At 41.0% G+C, this 19,532-nt stretch overlaps 1 protein-coding gene across 7 annotated transcripts in view; it reads left to right on the top strand.

The window, feature by feature from the left end:
- LOC135711711 (uncharacterized) overlaps positions 1–19,532 on the top strand; it is a 135,272-nt gene that overhangs the window by 77,768 nt on the left and 37,972 nt on the right. The window contains exon 1 of one of the 7 annotated variants that reach the window (XM_065234677.1): positions 12,505–12,526. The exons of 3 other annotated variants lie outside the window; for them this stretch is intronic. The gene's annotated coding sequence lies outside the window, so the exon portion shown is untranslated. 3 more of the 7 variants (XM_065234675.1, XM_065234673.1, XM_065234674.1) reach the window with 3 other exon arrangements.

Here is a 19,532-nt window from a genome sequence, read left to right as displayed (position 1 = left end):
CTAAAAAATGAAATTTCACCTAATAAAGGTTTGTTTACTAAAATACAAATATCTGTGACTGTAATGAAGCTATATCAATTATTTTAATGCCAAATTAAAAGTAAAAATTATTAGTAAACAAACTTTTTTAAGTAAAATTTCATTTTTTAGCTATATCTAGAAAACTATCCAACTGAGATTTTTCTGAGTATATTTTTGGATACAGCGCACGATTTTACATAAGAATCATAGGTCAAACATTAAAGTTAATTTTTTTTTTTACTCTTATTTGTAAAGACTGGAACGCGCAAAAATTGGTCGACAAAAAATCGTTTCTTTCAGTCAAAATTCATATCACAAAAAACTTCTTATTATTCTTTTGGTAGTTCAATTCACATATTTAAAGGAAAACATGTTCGTTTATTCTTTTGGTTTGCCAAATCCGAACTGCTGTGCCTTTTGCTTAACCACTTCCATTAAATTTTTCACAATGGTTTAGATTTAAACTGCTGCTTGTTTTCCATGGATTTATTAGTTTTTTGAGATTCCGTTTGTCCAAGGCCCAATACTGTTCGATAGGGCGGAGTTCTGGGCTGTTGGGAGGGTTGTGGTCTTTGGGTACCACAACCACATTGATCGCATCGTACCACTCGATTGCACTTTTTCCCATAGTGGCAGCTCGCCAAGTCCGACCAGAACAGCACAGGTCTATTATGTTGCTTTATGAATGCTAACAGCAGCTTTTCCAGGCACTCCTGGACGTAGATCTCTTGATTGATGGTTCCCGTAGTAATGAAAATGCCGCTTTTTAGACCACACGTGCATATGGCCTGCCAGACGAGATATTTTTTTCGCGAAATTCGATAGTTTGATGGTTTTGCAAATTTCAGCCACCTTCCCTTTTCCTGATGCGGTATAAAACTCCTGTCCCGGAAGCTGTTTGAAATCCGCCTTAACATAAGTTTCGTCGTCCATGACGACACAGTCGAACTTTGTGAGCAGATTCGTATACACTGAGGCAAATAGACCTAAGAATTTCATAAGGCTCGACTTACGAACAACATATATGAGGGGGTGACCCCGGTGTAGTGGTTAACATCCATACCTCTCACGCCAAAGTCACGAGTTCAAATCTCATCCCGGACAAGTCACGAATGGCCCAAGAGTGTTAAAGTGACTATAATAAAAAAAAAAAAAAAAAAACAACATATGAATTTCATACGCGATTTTCGGGTAACATGAGGTAGCTCTTATACGCCTTTAACCATTTCATTTTCCCAAGCGTTGAAAGATGAATGGTCTAACCTCAACGTCCATTTTTCGGTTCTAGTCGCTCTGATTTATTTATTTTTTGTCAACATTATTTTTTATAAGGCAAATCAATGAAATTCACACTCATTTCTTATGGCTAAAATTCATAAGTGTTCTTATAAAATTCTTACGTTCTTTTGCCTGCGTGTATACAGCTTTCGGGACCGCTGCTTTGCCGACGTGTTTTGTTTGTAATCTCGGTTCGCTACCTTCACCTTCTTAAACGTCGACAACCCGGCTCGTTTCTTGGCCCGCTGCACAGTAGTATGGGAGACATTGAGCTTGCCAGCGACGTCCCGGAAGAAGAAGGTTAGGATTCCGCTTATATTTCACCGCCACCTTCTTCGTCGTCGCTACCACGTCCGGATTACGATTGCCGCCGCTTCCAGGCTTCCTGGCGGTCGAAAAAAGCTCCCCAAACACTTTTAAAACGTTGCATTTGAATTTTTGCATTTTTTGTTTATAAATGCTGTGACCAGAACTACCATCCATTCCCACTTACAAACCAATCTTGCTTTTGTGGGGTGAGTTATCTGTATTACTTTAGTGATGCCATTAACTGTTAGATTGAGCAATTCTTGAAGAACTACCATAGCTGATGTCTCTGTATCCTGGTTTTGTGGGATGATTCTGTTCTTTGCTTGTTTTAAAGCATACAAACTTGGAAAACAATCTTTATGAATGGCGTTCATAGCACAATGTTCTTCCGCTCTGACAGATCCAGATCAACAAACAGAGCTAGAGCTTGAGCAGGGCACGTCATGCAATAATGGCTGCCCCCACAATCATTGAATAAACGTTTTTTTAGTGTGCGTACGCAAGACATCTTCCTACAAAACAGTAAATTACTAATAAAATACTTTTAAAAGTGGGCCCGAACTGTATGAATAAGATCTGGATACATATTTTTACACTTTTCCATTAAAATATTACCAATTCATTCACGCATTGGTAATATTTTCATTAAAAAAAACGATCAGTCGATTTTGTTCTGCTCAGGGCATGAAAATTCAATAACTGTTTTCACCAGCTTTCACTTCTCAGAACCACACTAAAAACAATTACACAATTACGACACGTGCTTCTACAAGCACTTTCAATTTAATTCACTTTAAAAGACGATATTTACTTAAATAATAATATTTGCATCGTTAAAAACGCGAACCGCGAATAATTTTGCAAGCTGAAACTGTTTTGTGTAGCTTTTTCTACACACCGAATTACGAAGGTGTGTGTACGAATCATCTATCATCGTATCCAGTGTTGTCGATTTAATAGAAACAAATCGTGTAAAAACAATGATTTTATTGCTTTTGAAGGTGCTTAAATTGTTTTAAATTTAGAAACCATCATTAATAAATGTTTAAAACAATTTCTTATTTTGTTTCTCAAGACAAAAAATGAAAGTGAATGAACCTAGAAATCTTCTATCACCTTCTATAGAAAACATATGTGTCGTTCTGGTTGCACTGCTCGAAGCCATCAGCTGATATGAAAAAGGCGGCAAAAGAATGATTCATTCAAAAACAAAAACGTACACGATAAGATAAAAGTCACATTCATCTCACTGCGTCCTAGCAAGAAGTACGGTCGACTTGTTTCGCGCTCCGTTGTTTTGGAAGTTTTCTCGGTATTCGCCTGATATAAATTATCAGTTTTTTCTCACTAAGTGACTCCTGGCATAGTTCCCGGTAAATTGATCGAAAAGTGAGTTTTTTTTGTAGTAGAAAGTGTCATTTTCGGAACGATTAATCCGTGCTATTGGTAATTCGCAAACCAATTTGGGCATCATCGTTGCGTGGTCACGCATACGTGCTCACGCATACCCGCTCACGTATCATCATCATCGAGTGTGAGCACCCGTTTCTACATCTACATCGTTCATCAATCATCGTGCGCCTGTGTGCGCTGAGTACCGCGCCTCGATCAAGTGCACAACAGCGAAGGTCATCCACGCAGCGCGTCTCTTCCAGCCATCTGTGTAAACGCCTACACATATAACGCTCGGTGGTAGTAGTATAGGATTATCAGATAAGTTTTTGTTTTTTTCTTGTTTCTTTTCCTCCCCCATTAGTTAAATTTTCATTTTGTATTTCTGTGTTTGTAGTGTTTTCTGTGTATTGTGTCTGTGCGTTCAGTGGGAGAGCGTTTTGCGCTCCCACTAGTTGAACAAAATGGATGTTTTGTCAGAAGACGACATGGATGACCATTCATCTCAGAATAATGATGATGTCATCCCTGGTTCGTCGTCTCAGTCTGTCAATGGGCAGGATGAGAAAAGCACCAGATTGCGGGCCTACCCGAATGACTCGACTGGCCCATGGGTTGTCTATTTTCAGCCCAAAAACAAACCCTTGAATGTTGTTCAGATATCTGATGATCTGACAAAGCGATTCTCTGCCGTGACCGAAATAACGAAGGTTAGGCACAACAAACTTCGTGTGACCGTCGCTAACCTGAAACAGGCCAATGAAATTGCTGTTTCCCAGTTTTTCACACTGGAATATAGGGTGTACATTCCAGCTTCTGATGTGGAGATCGAAGGCGTGGTCACTGAGGCGAGCCTGAACCCCGAGATACTGGAGAAGCAAGCGGTTGGCCGATTCAAGAACCCCTTGCTTCCTCCGGTAAAGATACTGGCCGTTCATAGAATGAAGTCAGTATCGCTCAGCGAGGGTAAAAAGAGTTTTACCCCCACAGACTCGTTTCGGGTGACCTTTTCTGGATCTGCCCTTCCTCAATACATCGAGCTGGGAAAACTTCGTCTTCCTGTGCGGTTGTTTGTACCTCGGGTCATGAACTGCCAGAATTGTAAGCGGTTGGGACATACGGCCTCCCACTGCGGCAACAAGGCACGCTGCTCCACATGCGGGGAGAAGCATGAGGATGGCGCCTGCGCAGCTACTGCACCAAAATGCGTGTACTGCAATGGAACTCCTCCTCATGCTCTCTCGTCGTGCCCGGCGTACAAACAGCTCGGGGACAAAATGAAACGCTCCCTTAAGGAACGTTCCAGGCGGTCTTTTGCAGAAATGCTTAAGACAGCCAAGCCATCGACTAACGAAACAAATCCCTTCGCTCTTTTGTCAGATGACGAGTCTGGCTCTGACTTGGCTGAGGAGGGAGTTTCTTTCAGTTTTCCGGAAGGTTCTGCCCGGAAACGAAAACGCATCCGTTCGCGGAAAGTTGCAGATCAAGAACCCCAAATCAGCTTGCCCAAATCAAGGAGTGGTGGAAAAAAGGAGACTTCTACTCCTCCTGGATTCCGCAGAACTGATTATACCCAGGATTTTCCACCTCTTCCGGGGACATCCAAAACCCCTGATGCCCCAATATTAAGAACAGAAACCCCTTCTTCATCTGGGCTGTTCTCATTTGATGACATTGTGGACGGTATTCTCAAATACCTCAACATTTCTGATCCTCTGAAAAGCATTGTCCTCACATTGCTTCCGACTGTGAAATCCTTCTTGAAGCAATTGACTTCAAAATGGCCCCTTCTTGCAGCTATCATCTCCTTCGATGGATAATTTTCCAAACGAGGTCGGGGATTTGATCACTGTTCTACAGTGGAATTGTCGAAGTCTTATTCCGAAATTAGATTCGTTCAAGTATTTAGTCCATAACAATAATTGCGATGCATTTGCCCTCTGTGAAACATGGCTCTCTTCAGAAATTGATCTCCCTTTTTTTGATTTTAACATTATTCGATTGGATCGTGAGGATTCACGTGGAGGAGGGGTACTTTTGGGGATCAAAAAGTACCATTCCTTCTATAGAGTGAATCTTCCCGAATTCCCCGGTATTGAAGTTGTCGCATGTCAGGCTACCATTAAAGGTAAGAGCCTTTGTATTGCTTCTGTATATATTGCTCCTAGAGTCTCTGTTAATCGTAAACAACTTTTCGACATATGTGCGGTACTTCCCGCTCCATGGTTGATCATGGGAGATTTTAACTCCCACGGTACAGGCTGGGGGGAGCTGTACGATGATAACCGTTCTACTTTGATTTATGATCTCTGCGACAACTTCAACATGACAATCCTTAACAATGGAGAAGTAACACGTTTGGCTGGTCCATCCTCGAATGGTAGCAGATTAGACCTCACCTTTTGCTCCAATTCACTATCGTTGGATTGCACTTGGCATGTAATCCAGGATCCGCACGGTAGTGATCATCTGCCGATCAAAATTTCGATTGCCAGTGGGTTCAACTCGTCAGAATCCGTTAACGTCGCGTATGATCTAACCCGTAACATCGATTGGACTAAGTTCCAATCCGCGATAGACGATACAGCATCGTCAGTGGAAGAGCTTTCGCCGTTGGAGGAATATAATTTCCTCTCTAATCTCATCGTCGACAGCGCACTTCAAGCTCAAACACGACCGGTGCCGCGATCGTCTATTCGTAAGAAAACACCATCGCTCTGGTGGGATCAACAATGCACGGAGGTTTACCGTAAAAAGTCCGACGCGTTTAAACTTTTTCGGAAACGCGGAACACGCGAGCATTTCAACGCATACACATCTCTTGAACGCGAACTCAAGAGCCTCATCAAGGCCAAAAAACGGGGTTACTGGCGGCAGTTTGTAGACGGATTGTCGCGTGAAACGTCTATGAATACGCTTTGGAGTACGGCGCGAAGAATGCGTAACCGGTCTACTAACAACGAAAGCGAGGAATGCTCGGATCAATGGATTCTTAAATTCGCGCGAAAAGTGTGTCCGGATTCCGTGCCGTCGCAGTTGATTCCTCGCGAAACCGCGAATTCGGTAGACGAAATCAGTCAGCCTTTTTCAATGGTGGAACTTTCACTCGCTCTCCTTTCGTGTGGCAATTCTGCCCCGGGATCTGATAGAATCAAGTTCAACTTGCTGAAAAACCTCCCAGACGTCGCTAAGAGGCGCATGTTGAACTTGTACAATCAGTTCTTGGAGCTCAATATTGTTCCCGACGATTGGAGACGAGTAAGGGTGATAGCCATTAAAAAGCCTGATAAACCCGCGTCGGATCACAATTCGTATCGGCCCATCGCGATGCTGTCGTGTATTCGGAAATTGATGGAGAAAATGATCCTTTTTCGCCTCGACAAATGGGTTGAGACGAACCACCTTCTTTCAGATACTCAATTTGGTTTCCGTAGGGGTAAGGGAACGAACGACTGTCTCGCGTTGCTTTCCTCGGAAATTCAGTTGGCTTTTGCTAAGAAAGAGCAAATGGCTTCTGTGTTCTTGGATATCAAGGGGGCTTTTGATTCAGTATCCGTTGAAGTTCTTTCAGAGAAACTCCACGCTTGTGGATTGTCTCCATTAATGAATAATTTTTTGTACAATTTGCTGTCAGAAAAACATATGAGCTTTTCTCATGGAAACTCTACAGCTTTTCGATTTAGCTACATGGGTCTCCCCCAAGGCTCATGTTTAAGCCCCCTTTTGTACAATTTCTACGTTAGAGAAATTGATGTCTGTCTTAGTGACAATTGCACGTTGAGACAACTTGCAGATGACGGCGTAGTGTCTATCACAGGGCCAAAAGAGGTTGACCTGCAAGGACCCTTACAGGATACCTTGGACAATTTGTCTACTTGGGCTATTCAGCTAGGTATCGAATTCTCCACGGAGAAAACTGAGTTGGTCGTTTTTTCTAGGAAGCATAGCCCAGCACAACCGAAGCTTCAACTTTTGGGTAAGCCGATCACTCATTCCATGTCTTTTAAATATCTCGGGGTCTGGTTCGATTCCAAATGCACCTGGAGATCCCACATTGAGTATCTGAGACGAAAATGCCAACTAAGGATCAATTTCCTTCGATCAATTACCGGAACGTGGTGGGGAGCCCATCCACAAGATCTTCTGACGTTGTACCGGACAACGATTTTATCGGTTTTAGAGTACGGCAGTTTTTGCTTCCAGTCGGCAGCTAAAACGCACATCATCAAGCTGGAACGGATCCAGTATCGTTGTCTTCGTATCGCGTTAGGATGCATGCACTCGACTCATACTATGAGTCTCGAAGTGTTAGCGGGCATGTTGCCACTATCCGTCCGTTTTTCAGAGTTATCTCTGAGGCTCCTCACCCGTTGCGAAGTAATGAACCCACTGGTGATCGAAAATTTTGAGAAGCTTCTGGAGCTAAATCCTCAAACATGTTTTATGACTTTGTACTACCTATATTTAACACAGGATGTCAGCCCTTCAAGAAATATTCCCAATCGTGTAATCTTCTCCGATTTCGGCAATTCAGTGAATTTTGATTTATCTATGACGCAGGAAATCCGCGGAATTCCAGAGCATCATCGTCCTATGATTGCTCCGTCATTATACGCTGCAAAGTTTGGCCATGTTGATTCTGCAAGAACGTTTTTCACAGATGGATCTCTAATAGGTTTTGGTGTATTTAATGAATTTCATAGCGCCTCTCGAAAACTTGAAGCTCCTTGTTCTGTGTATGTGGCTGAACTGGCAGCAATTCACTACACCTTGGAAACTATTGCTTCACTTCTTCCAGACCACTACTTTATTTTTACGGATAGTCTCAGTTCTGTCGAGGCTATCCGTTCCATTAGGCCGGTAAAGCACTTCTCGTATTTTCTCTTGAAAATACGAGAACTGCTTAGTACTTTATCCGTGCGCTCTTTCATCATCACCTTCGCGTGGGTCCCTTCGCATTGCTCAATTTTGGGCAATGAGAAGGCGGATTCACTTGCGAAGGTGGGCGCTATGGAAGGCGACATTTATGATCGACAAATCGCCTATAGTGAATTTTTCTCTATTTATCGTCAGCAGTCGCTCGTTAGCTGGCAACATCAATGGAGTGAGGGTAGCTTGGGACGATGGCTACATTCAATTATCCCTAAGGTGTCGAAGTTTGCATGGTTCAAAGGGTTGGACTTGAGTCGAGACTTCATACGCGTGATGTCTCGTCTCATGTCCAATCACTATTGTCTAAACGCTCACTTGTTCCGTGTGGGGTTGGGAGACAGCAATCTCTGTGAATGTGGACAAGGTTACCAGGACGCTGATCACATCCTTTGGTCTTGTGCGGAGTATCGTGGAGTCAGATCACATTTTTATGATTCCCTTCGGGCTCGAGGTAGACAACCTAATGTTCCAGTTCGGGATATTTTGGCTAGACGCGATCTGGAGTTTATGAAACTCATATATGTTTACTTTAAGGATATTAACCTTAGATTGTAAGTTTGATTAACCTTGTGCTTAGTTTGTATTTTGTACGTGTGGGTTTTTTTTTTCAATGTTTGTTTTCAAGATGAATAGAAATAATTTCATGCTTTAGGATTAATTAAATAGTTGTATCGTAAACCACATTTCAAACCTCCTTCTTCCCTTTTCCCATCCAAAAAATTGTAAATCTCCACTAACCTCGAGACAACCGCGAGTACTCGGTCCAGTTCCTTTAACTTTAAATTTAAGACAGTAATAATGTATAACGCAAAGGATAACTCGGCTCTGTAAAGTTTATTCGATTGAGCCTGTACAAATAAAGTAATTCTAAAAAAAAAAAAAAAGATAAAAGTATCCAGCGGCCAGTTTATATTTCCCTATTCCCCTACTTGACTTTGAGTATAATCAGTGATTATTAATCACGTTGAGTATAATAGTATTCACCTACTTTTGGGTACAACTAACTTATTTTAGGGTAGAAGCGAATTGTCAATTCCATGCTAACTGAACACAAGTAAATGAAAACTCTTTGATCCACATTACCTACTCTTGACTTCCTGCAATATAGTGCCGAGATTTGTGAAAATGAGTCAATTTGGGTTCTCTTTTCTTGCCATTTACCTGGAGGTTTGAGCTCTGGAATCACTTTTAGATAGTTTGTATGTAACCAAAGTGTACAAAGTGATGTTGAATCAATTGACTTGGTTGGTCTTGGTGGCTAGGCGCATAGTTATTTTCTGTATAGGAAGGGGTGTCCTGGGAGGGTGTAGGTCGATAATATTGGCATTGAATAGAAATGTAGGGATAGTTTCAATAATGGATGATAAAGAGATAATCTCTAAAAATGACGAAGGTTGAAATTTACAGTAAGATAAACATACCCTTTTCTTTACCTTTCTAATTTTATTTTATTAACTGTTACACATTCGACCTAATAATAACGAACTCCAGCAGCTATGTTTACGGTAGTTGCGGTAGTACATGATGTTCACTTACACCACTACAGCATCAATGATAATCAATTCACGGACACATAGATTTTTGGTATTTTCTGCAGGAACAGATGAATTCAATGACACGTTTGCGGCGAATACTAGTTCTTCCGGGGCGGTTTTGAAAACTAATCCTGCAACTCGTCTATTTTTTTTTGGTTGAGCAGCTTGCAAAGCCTTTCTGGGGCCGACCGCGAGTAGAATTTTCATTGGAATCATAGTCAACATTTGTATCGTCACCTAGGCAATTCAATTGATGACTTCAACCAAGCATTATATTTTTTAAAAAAATACTTCTTTACTCGATGACGTTTAACCCAATTGGAGTTCAATTTTGAGCAATACACGACGCAAAATTTGTGCAAATTCTTCAAAACGTGCCCAGGTGTGTCATCCGATAAGCATGACACCAAATAGCGGAAACACATGGCGTTCTTTTGCTTTCCTCACATGTGACCCATTTTTCAAAAGTCTGCTGATTTAAAAGCAATTGGCGTTGTCCGTCAAAAGGTCAAAAATCTGGTAGAGTTGCGAAAAGTTGCAGCTAAATCATACATGGTCTTGTAAGGATACTTTTACCAGCAATTTTATGAAAAGTTTGGGGTGGAACTCGATGGAACTTTTTTTGAATCATTAATCAAAGTTTGAATAATGTTTTGAAGAAGATCAAATTCTACACAAGCTATTCGTTCCTGTTTATCCGAACTGAGACCAAAATTAATCCAATGGGTAATTGTAACACACTCTGCTGACCTTGAATTTTCCGAGTATGTTGAAAAACAGTGAAATTTCTAGACGATATTCGACTTTATTTTCCTCTCTGAACACTGACAGTTCACATGGCTGTAATCACAGGACTGGAACTTCGAATCAGAAAGTGGCTCCACTTGTCATTTGCGAACACTAGCGCACCTAGCGGTAGAAGGCATCTTCTGCCTGCAGTTAAGATAGCCAGCATGCTATGATAGTGTGAGTGCACATAGAAAGCCCGTGTGGAACGCTACCACAACACATCGCTTGTTGAGCAGAAAAACGAACCATTTTTGATTCACCGATTTGTTTGCACTTCCCCTTCTGTTCTGTGCTGTAATAGTAGTTGTGATGCTCTCTCAAGCTAACCAATACTTGTTTACATTGCAGGGGGCATCCATAAACACTTCTCAGTAGTTAGTTTACCCAAATGAAACAAAGTGAAAATCGATTTTTGTCTATGGGCCAAAGCACTGTGTGACGCATCGACCGAAAGAACTGCTGATGAAGAACAATGAGGAGGACCACACAATCACAGGAGTGGAACATCGAATCAGAAAGTGGCTCCACTTGTCATTTGCGAACACTAGCGCACCTAGCGGTAGAAGGCATCTTCGGCCTGCAGTTAAGATAGGCAGCATGCTATGATAGTGTGAGTGCACATAGAAAGCCCGTGTGGAACGCTACCACAACACATCGCTCGTTGACCAGAGAAACGAGCACTTTTTGATTCACCGATTTGTTTGCACTTCCCCTTCTGTTCTGTGACACAATGGTTGCTGCCGAGTAAACAGACGAACGCGTGACACACATCGAGAGTGGCATGCTTCTGGCGACAGCCGAGTAAAGACTGAAATCTGGGTTTTTGGATAGTTCGATTTGGAATAAATTATTACTAATGAGCCAAATTTTCTACTACTACTACTAAGGTACTTAATTTGTATCCTAATTATTTCCAGTACTGCTACATTTGTTTAGCACTCATTTGTTGTACAAGAATGGTGGGTTCGGCGCGAATTTAAAAAATAAATTTAGGAACTGGTTGAGTACAAACATCTACCATTCTTTTTTCTCTTATTCTCATATTTACTCACGCTGCATATAGCACTGCAAGCATGCTGATTGAGATATATCAATATGTAAGCGTAAGTCCATGAGCGGGAATCACGTTTTGCCATGTACCTTGAGAACGAGTGAAGATATAGTTAAATAGGCAAAAGATATAGTCCGTGTAAAATCCGCACACTAAACAGCTCCCAGCTATACCTCAGCGAAATTTTTCACTCTTACGGGCAATATTTCAAAAGTTACAGTGATTTGAAATATAGTCGCTATATTTATAGTGTGGCGGATAGAATCTTGGGAACCAATTGAGCTGTCAAATAGCGGATCCAATCGAGCAAATCACGACCAACAACAGAAAAGAGCACATCAGCTATTGCGAACTACACTTCGGATCTGTTTTCTCGTGACTCAAGGCTCGCCTACGCAAACTAACACCATCTTCGGGTCGGGGAATTCTATTCGATGATGCTGGTAATTTGCGTTCGATTGGCGAGGAAAGAATAATCAACGTTTTGTTATGAAAGTTGATAGTACCTTGGTCTACAATATATTGAATTGGTTTCCCTTTTTGATAGATCGAAATTCTATCCGACTATAAATATAGCGACTATAATTTGAAGGTATCCGTACTTTGAGACCAACCAATGCAAACAAAAATTATGAACACGATATCAAACGAGATAAGCATGGTGTTTGCCGATGCATAAATTTGTAGGTCAATTTTTTCAACGATCAATGTTTCCTGTGCGAATCCTTCATCCTAGAAGCGAGCACGATGAATTCTGAACCAAATGCTTTCCTGAATTTCCCTACTAAACATGCACTGCAAACAAATAATTTACAAATCACCATCGGTTCAACGAGCAATTCAACTGTATCGAGGCAAAGTTCATCAATCCACAAAGAATAACACTCATGAGGGGGTAATCCCTGTATGAGATATGCCGTATCTCACAAAGCCCGAGCCTCGCTACTTAACTAGTACTGAGTACCGGGTAAACAATCTCACTGCTTGTCGCGTGCTAATCCTCCTCCTTTCCTGCACCACATACGTCGATCACACCCCGCACAATCAGTAAGTAAGAAGAAAACTGATAGGAATCAAGTATTTTCATTACCAGCTGTTGTAGGTATTCAGTCCTACTTGAAACACCGACCGCTCTACAACCTACCACAATTCGGGTGCTTCTGCTGTCGGTGCTTCTGCTGTCGGTGCTTCTGCTGTCGGTGCTGATGTTGTGTCAATTGTAAACCACTTTTTGCTTGTTCATTTATTCATTATCATCGTTCCGACGCTGATGTCGCCACCCGCGGTCGATCTTTGTGATCCTTCTGTGAATTCCGATTAAATTCGAGTTTTGGTTGATGATGGACGGTGAGAAAATTGACAACTTGTCAGTGGAATAAAAGGAAAATTGACGAGCCAACTTTAAGAGCCGGTGTGGGTGGCTTAGTGTAATTGGGTCAGAGATGGTGGTGATGAAGAAATGAAAATGTATGGAACACCATCGGCACGCGCGCGTATCCGTAATCAAATATTAATTCTCTGAAAATCGGGTGGTTCTCAGTGGGGACACGAGGAGGGGGAGGTAACACATGGTGGTGCTCAGCCGGGAACAGAAACCGCGAGTGGAATTTGATGAAATTAGTTGAAGACGGCAAGGTGCATGTGTGATCTAATTCATTTGTAATTGAAAATCTGTGTTATGGTGAGCTGAAAAGTTCTACGTGGTGAAATCTAGCTAGATTCAAAATTATAGGAGATTGCAGGTACATATACAATATCACCTTTAATACAAATCACTCTGCTTGTACAATGTTTCAATCAAACCATAATTCTCAATCTCACACATATCGGTCACTGGTGCAAACACCAACAATTGCAACCAGTGAGCGTGCAATTGTAGAAGCAAGTTAACAACCGCACAGAAGCAACTTCAGCAAAACAGCAGGATCATATTTCGCGGAAGTGAAAAACAATAAATCATTTCCCCACCATGTGTGGATGTCAAATTACCGCAGTGTGACTGGTGTCTGGTGTGGTCGGTGCCGGCGATGCCATCATTCAAAGCCTAACGAAATGTCCGAGGCCGTGTGGGTGACCTTGGTGCACATTGCAACTAATAGATGCGAACACTCCGTCCAGACCCAGACGCAATTAGAAGTGGAACGTGCTTGGTTAATTGAATCATGTTCTAAGTAACTGGAAAAGTCGTTTTTACAAACTACCTGAACAGGTATGTACCTGAGTAGAACCGGCCGAAATTTTTGACACACGTGTTGGAGTATTGCAAATGATGAGTGATCTAACTTGCCGGCTTAAAAGAAATTGGGTTTACCAAACCGGTCCGATGGGTGTGCTCTATAATCACTGTTGAGAGCAAACAAAGCCAAGACATTATTGGTGCCTTCAGGAATGCTGTGTATTTTGATGATATTTAAAGCATACATGCTTGATAACCAGAACTAAAATTCGAATGTTTACCCCCTGACGATAATAGATAATGGTATTCCCAACTAACATTGAAAGCTGAATAGGGACTTCTTCAGGCAAAAATATGCTGCTTCAGCTAAGAAATAGCTTATTCAGCTTTTCATCAGTATTTTCGAGTATTATTCATGTGTTCATTTTTAGTAAGGGGCTGTTCATAAACTACGTATACAGTTAAGGGGGGAGATGACAATTATCCATGGTCCAAACCAATTTAAAAATTGTGAATGGACAATTGTCTACGCAGTGGGAGGGGGGCTCAACTCAAGAATCCCAAAAAAAACTGTCTACGTAGTAAATGAATAGCCCCTTAACAGGGCCCGCTGTTGTGTCACTTTTTGTCGAGTGAGTGAACTCAAATCCATCCGTGCACTCGTCTATGGAAGGTGTTGTTGAGCTAATGCTGCCTCCTCGGTAGAGATGACGTTTAGCGATTTTTTTGTATCATAATAATCACACAAAAAACAGAGATGTCCCATTTTATAGTCACTCAATTAACAACTAATCTATTATTTTTATTCGCTGTGCTGTCATTTTTCCACCAATGATAGTTCAGAACATGTTTAAAACTCTGGGTGACGATCCTCTGGACAAGTTAATCCTTACCTGGCATGATGTAACAGATTAAAAATATTTGATTTATCGGTATGTTAATCATCGATTATCCGGACAGCACTAGATGAATGTTAAATGTCATTTTGACATCCAACGTTAATGTCAAATACATGGGTCGTTTATAAATAATGAGACAATTTAAAAAGGACCGGGGCTAGTCACAAATTACGTCCCTGCCCAAGTAACAATTTGGGTTTTATGAGGGTTCTGTAGACCACGATTCAGACTTGTAAAGTGCTTTAAAACCTCAATAAAATTTGCAGTGTTACTTGGGCACGGTAACTGAAAAAAACACGAGTGCTAACCGGTTGGTATTGCCGAACCCGTTATTTACCCCATGTTAAGTTTAATTTTGGCGGTGTAATACCAGCTTAATAGTGGTGCATTTGTCAAAATACATTGTTCAGTTTATTTCAAGGCTACAAAAAGTAATAAAGTGCAAGCTAGAAAGTGACAGTGGGTATTCGTAAGTTAGGAATTGCTGAAATGAAAAAACTCTGGTCGACTTAGTTGTACAGAAAGCACAGAGAGCTCAACTTCCACTTCACTAGAGATGTGAGCCGCCGCGCCATGCCGACGCCGCCGGCACTGTTTGGGCCACGCCGCCACCGACACAATTTTATCGATTGTTCAGAAATCGTCACGCAGCCGGTCTACGATTTCCCACGCCGACGTTCATTTTTTTTACAGTGGTGGTCCTCTATATCTGTAATATACGCGCGAGGCTCAAACAGTTGTGGACTACTCAAAATTGCTTTGTTTTTATTAAAATACTACTCAAGTTAAAAAAAAAAACTTCAAAGCCATCATCACAATAGTGGCGAACATGACAGAATAGAGTGCTAAAAACTTCTCAAAAGTTCTATAGACTTCTCGGAAGCTTCATACACTGAAAACAAAATTTCGTTTATACAGCGGAATCGTTCGTTTATTCTACGAATTCATTCGTTGTTTTCTTCAACAAAATAGATTCGTTATGTAGCTAGTTTCGTTAGATAATGATAGTGTGTTAAAGTCTGGAACGCGCAAAAATTTGGCAACTTCAATTGGTGTATTTCTGTTAAAAATGCATTAAAAAAAACACGAAATGCTGCATTTGGAAATTGAGTGTATATACAATGGTTGCTATGATGAGTTTTCACCGTTTGCTTTCCATTTTTCAAAATGACGTCCAAGCAAGAGGAGCAGCGTGTCAAAATTTTGCTCGCTCAGCAAGAGAATCCGACGTTTTCACAAGCCAAGTTGGCAAAATTGCTGAATGTGGCCAAATCGACCGTGACAAACGTTGTAAAAGTGTTCGGGGAGCGTCTGTCGACCGCCAGGAGGCCTGGGAGCGGTGGCAATTGTAATCTGGACGTGGCAGTGACGACGAAGAAGGTGGCGGTGAAATATAAGCGGAATCCTAACCTCTCCATCCGGAACGTCGCTGGCAAGCTCAATATCTCCCATACTACTGTGCCGGGTTGTCAACGTTTAAGAAGGTGAAGGTAGCGAACCGAGATTACAAACAAAACACGTCGGCAAAGCAGCGGTCCCGAAAGCTGTATACGAATCTGCTCACAAAGTTCGACTGTGTCGTCATGGACGACGAAACTTATGTGAAGGTGGATTTCAAGCAGCTTCCGGGAAAAGAGTTTAAACCGCAGCATGAAAAGGGAAGGTGGTTGAAATTTTCAAAACCATCAAACTATCGAAGTTCCCGAAAAAATATCTCGTCTGGTAGGCCATATGCACGTTGGTCTAAAAAGCGGCATTTTCATTACTGCGGGAACCATCAATCAAGAGATCTACGTCCAGGAGTGCCTGGAAAAGCTGCTGCTACCATTCCTAAAGCAACATAATAGACCTGTGCTGTTCTGGTCGGACTTGACGAGCTGCCACAATGGGAAAAAGGGCAATCGAGTGGTACAATGCGAACAACGTGGTTGTGGTACCCAAAGACCACAACCCTCCCAACAGCCCAGAACTCCGGTCTATCAAACGGTATTGGACCTTGGTCAAACGGAATCTAAAAAACTAATAAATCCATGGAAAACGAGCAGCAGTTTAAATCTCACTGGCGTTCGGCGGCGAATAAGATCGATGAGACCACTGTTCAAAATTTAATGGAAGGGATTAAGCGGAAGGCACGGTAGTTCAGATTTGGCAAACCAAAAGAATAAACGAACATTTTTTTCCTTTAAATATATGAATTGAACTACCAAAAGAAAAATAAGCAGATTTTTGTGATATGAATTTTGACTGAAAGTAACGATTTTTTGTCGACCAATTTTTGCGCGTTCCAGTCTTTAGTGCTAAATAACTTTATCGTTGGAAGGAATACATCATGTCAAACAAATTTAAAACGACAGTCTCGACTCGAACCATGAACCTTACGTTTGTCAGACCTGTGCTTTATCCTCCACTCTATCTATGCTACAGTACAGAAAATGGTAAGGCTAAAGACAAATAAGAAGCACTCATAGAACGATAACTCGCTTTCATTTACTTTTTCTGCGGCTTGCTTGTATTGGTAAAACCAAAAATATTTCAAGTAAAAAAGCACGCCATCTACAACACCACAACATCAACCCAGGAAAGACAAGCAGAGCAGGCCTATCGAGCATAAAACATCAACTACTATATATAATCATAGCCCCATAAACGAAACAATGTCAATGAAATGTAAACTATGCGATGGTTATTTTTATATTGACAGCGGCGCCGGTGGTGTAGTGGTAAGCGCGATTATCTCTCACCCCAGCAGGCCTGGGTTCAATCCCAGTCGGCCCCGCCGAGATGTTCTGAGGCATAACATCTCTGATCACGGAAGTAAAGTCGTTGGTCCCCGGTTCATGAGTTGATGGGTCGATAAGTAGGGTCCAGGTGAGAGAGCTGCCTCCCTGGCGTCGGTAGCATTGGTGCTCAGCACGGAAAACAAGATCGACGGAAAACAAATCAAAGGAAAAAAATCTTTATATTGACTGTGCATATTCATTGTTCAATTTGTAAAAAAAAAGAACAATACTAATGGGCGCAAAAAAATGCCACGCCGATACACGCCACCGCCGCCTAAAAATGGATTGAACCCAGGCCTTTTGGGGTGGGAGGCAATCACGCTTACCACGGGCGCCGCTTACTTGTTAAAATCGTATTAAGAAGCTTAACGTGGAGCAAAGAAAAAAAAACCTAATTGAGTTACCTACCTGGTGACAGGTACCTTTCTCGTGGAGCATTTAAAAGGTTAATTTCATATTCTGGTTTCTATTGCAAGGGTACCTGGGGCATGTCTGCGTGTTTCCAATGCATGACACGCAACATCTGTTCTCTAGGGGTGAAAAGGAATTAATACATTTGTAACCTCAAGATCGAATGCAAACGTCAAATACCCATAACCGCTTTTATAAACGATAACTGTAAACGTCAAATTTTCGATACATGCCAGTTTGTTTTCAAGCTTCGTTATCAAAGGGTTTAAAAATCAATATTTACCGGCATTTAATAAATTTTATATTTTGTCCAATTTTGAAGGCAAAAAATTTATACTTTTGGACTAAGTATTATCGGCCTTTCCAGGAATGTCGAACAACATTTCCAGTGAATGTTTGAATTAGGAGGAGTTTGGAAGCAAAAAAACTTTCCGAAAAGGAAGATTCGGGAAGAAATAAGTGGACACCTTACATATCACGTGAAGAAAACACTGAAGGAGTGCAATTCATTAGGAGATGCTATGTTAAATACAAACTACAGTGGTAAGACTACACATAAGTAAGGTACTTGGCACTGATGAAGTCTGCAAGTAGTAGACGAAATACGCGAATCTGTCAAAAGATCGAGATAACAGGATTAAAAGTAAATAAACCAACACACTCAAAGCTCTTTATAAAGGGATTCCGTTAAAAGGTTCCACAAATTTAAAGGATTAATCTGCATAGATACAAATTTAATAGAAAATTCAGAACAGATAGAAACTTAAACAAATGTTAACGAAAAGAAAAAGTCAACATATAATCAGACATAAGACCCATTTCAAGAGAAGTTGAAACTCTGTATGCTGCTTTTGCAAACGAATCCAGCTATTTATATGATCAAAATGGATGCCTAGGTACCATAAGCATATTTTTCAGGTAGATGTAAATATTGATACAACAAAAATAGGTAAAGATGATCGAAGTAGGTATACGGACGTTAATCTAGGTAGTGAAATTATGTTTTTGATTATCCAACATCGAATAGGGGAAACTGGACACATTTAATCCCCTACGATATATATGTCGTGTTTAACCATCGGTGTTGTACACAGAAAAAAAAACAATTTTCGACTTTATTTTCTAAATATCCCGAAAACGGCCGAAACAATGTGTGATCAGTAAAATCTATTTAAAGTTGGTCTTCTTCGAAAATATTTTGTTAAAGTTCGCACCATTTCAGAATTATTTTTAATAATTTCAAATTAACTTCCATTTTTTTTTTCAAAGAAAAAATAATTAAAAAACTACTTATTTTCAATGGTTTTTTGAGGAATTCAAAAATAGGTAATTTTTTTCAGTGTACTTTCATATTCAGGTTTTGAATTCTCTACAACTCGTCCTTAGATGCCAATTCGGTACAATCAATAGGGTTTTAGATACTTTTTTTATTCAAACATAGTGGCCATGAATATAGATACACTCTTTTAAAATAAGACGCATAAGCCAAAATGGCCTTTGATGCATTATGGAAAAAAAACGCTGTAGAAAATTACCTAGTTGACCGATCCTTTTCAAACTTTAAGACAATAAAATATAGCCCATTAGTTAGCTTTTGACATATTTATTTCATTCATTTGCAATACAAGGATCATAACCTACGCTCGCAACCTACGCTTAACTTCGGTAGTGCTTGCTTCATAATAGCCCAGTATTTTTCAATGGGCCCTAGTTCCGGTGCGAAAGTGACCCCGTTGGCTTCGTACCACTCCAGGACAACAGTTGAATAGTAGCACGAAGCTATATCCGGCCATAAGATCGTATCGACCCTCTTGTTGCTTCAAAAGAGGAAGCAGACGCTTCTGTAGACGCTCCTTGAGGTAGATCTCCCCGGTTACAACCCTGGTAGTCACGAACGGCGCACTCCGTTTGCCACATGAGCAGATCGCTTGCCAAATCATGTATTTCTTGGCAAACTTT

This window comes from Ochlerotatus camptorhynchus, unplaced genomic scaffold (assembly GCF_037179485.1).
Source record: "Ochlerotatus camptorhynchus isolate MF236.1 unplaced genomic scaffold, CSIRO-AGI_Acam_v1.1 ptg000434l, whole genome shotgun sequence".
Taxonomy (NCBI): domain Eukaryota; kingdom Metazoa; phylum Arthropoda; class Insecta; order Diptera; family Culicidae; genus Ochlerotatus; species Ochlerotatus camptorhynchus.
The sequence above is the reverse complement of the archived record's forward strand: the minus strand, read 5'-3'. Positions and strand labels throughout refer to the sequence as shown.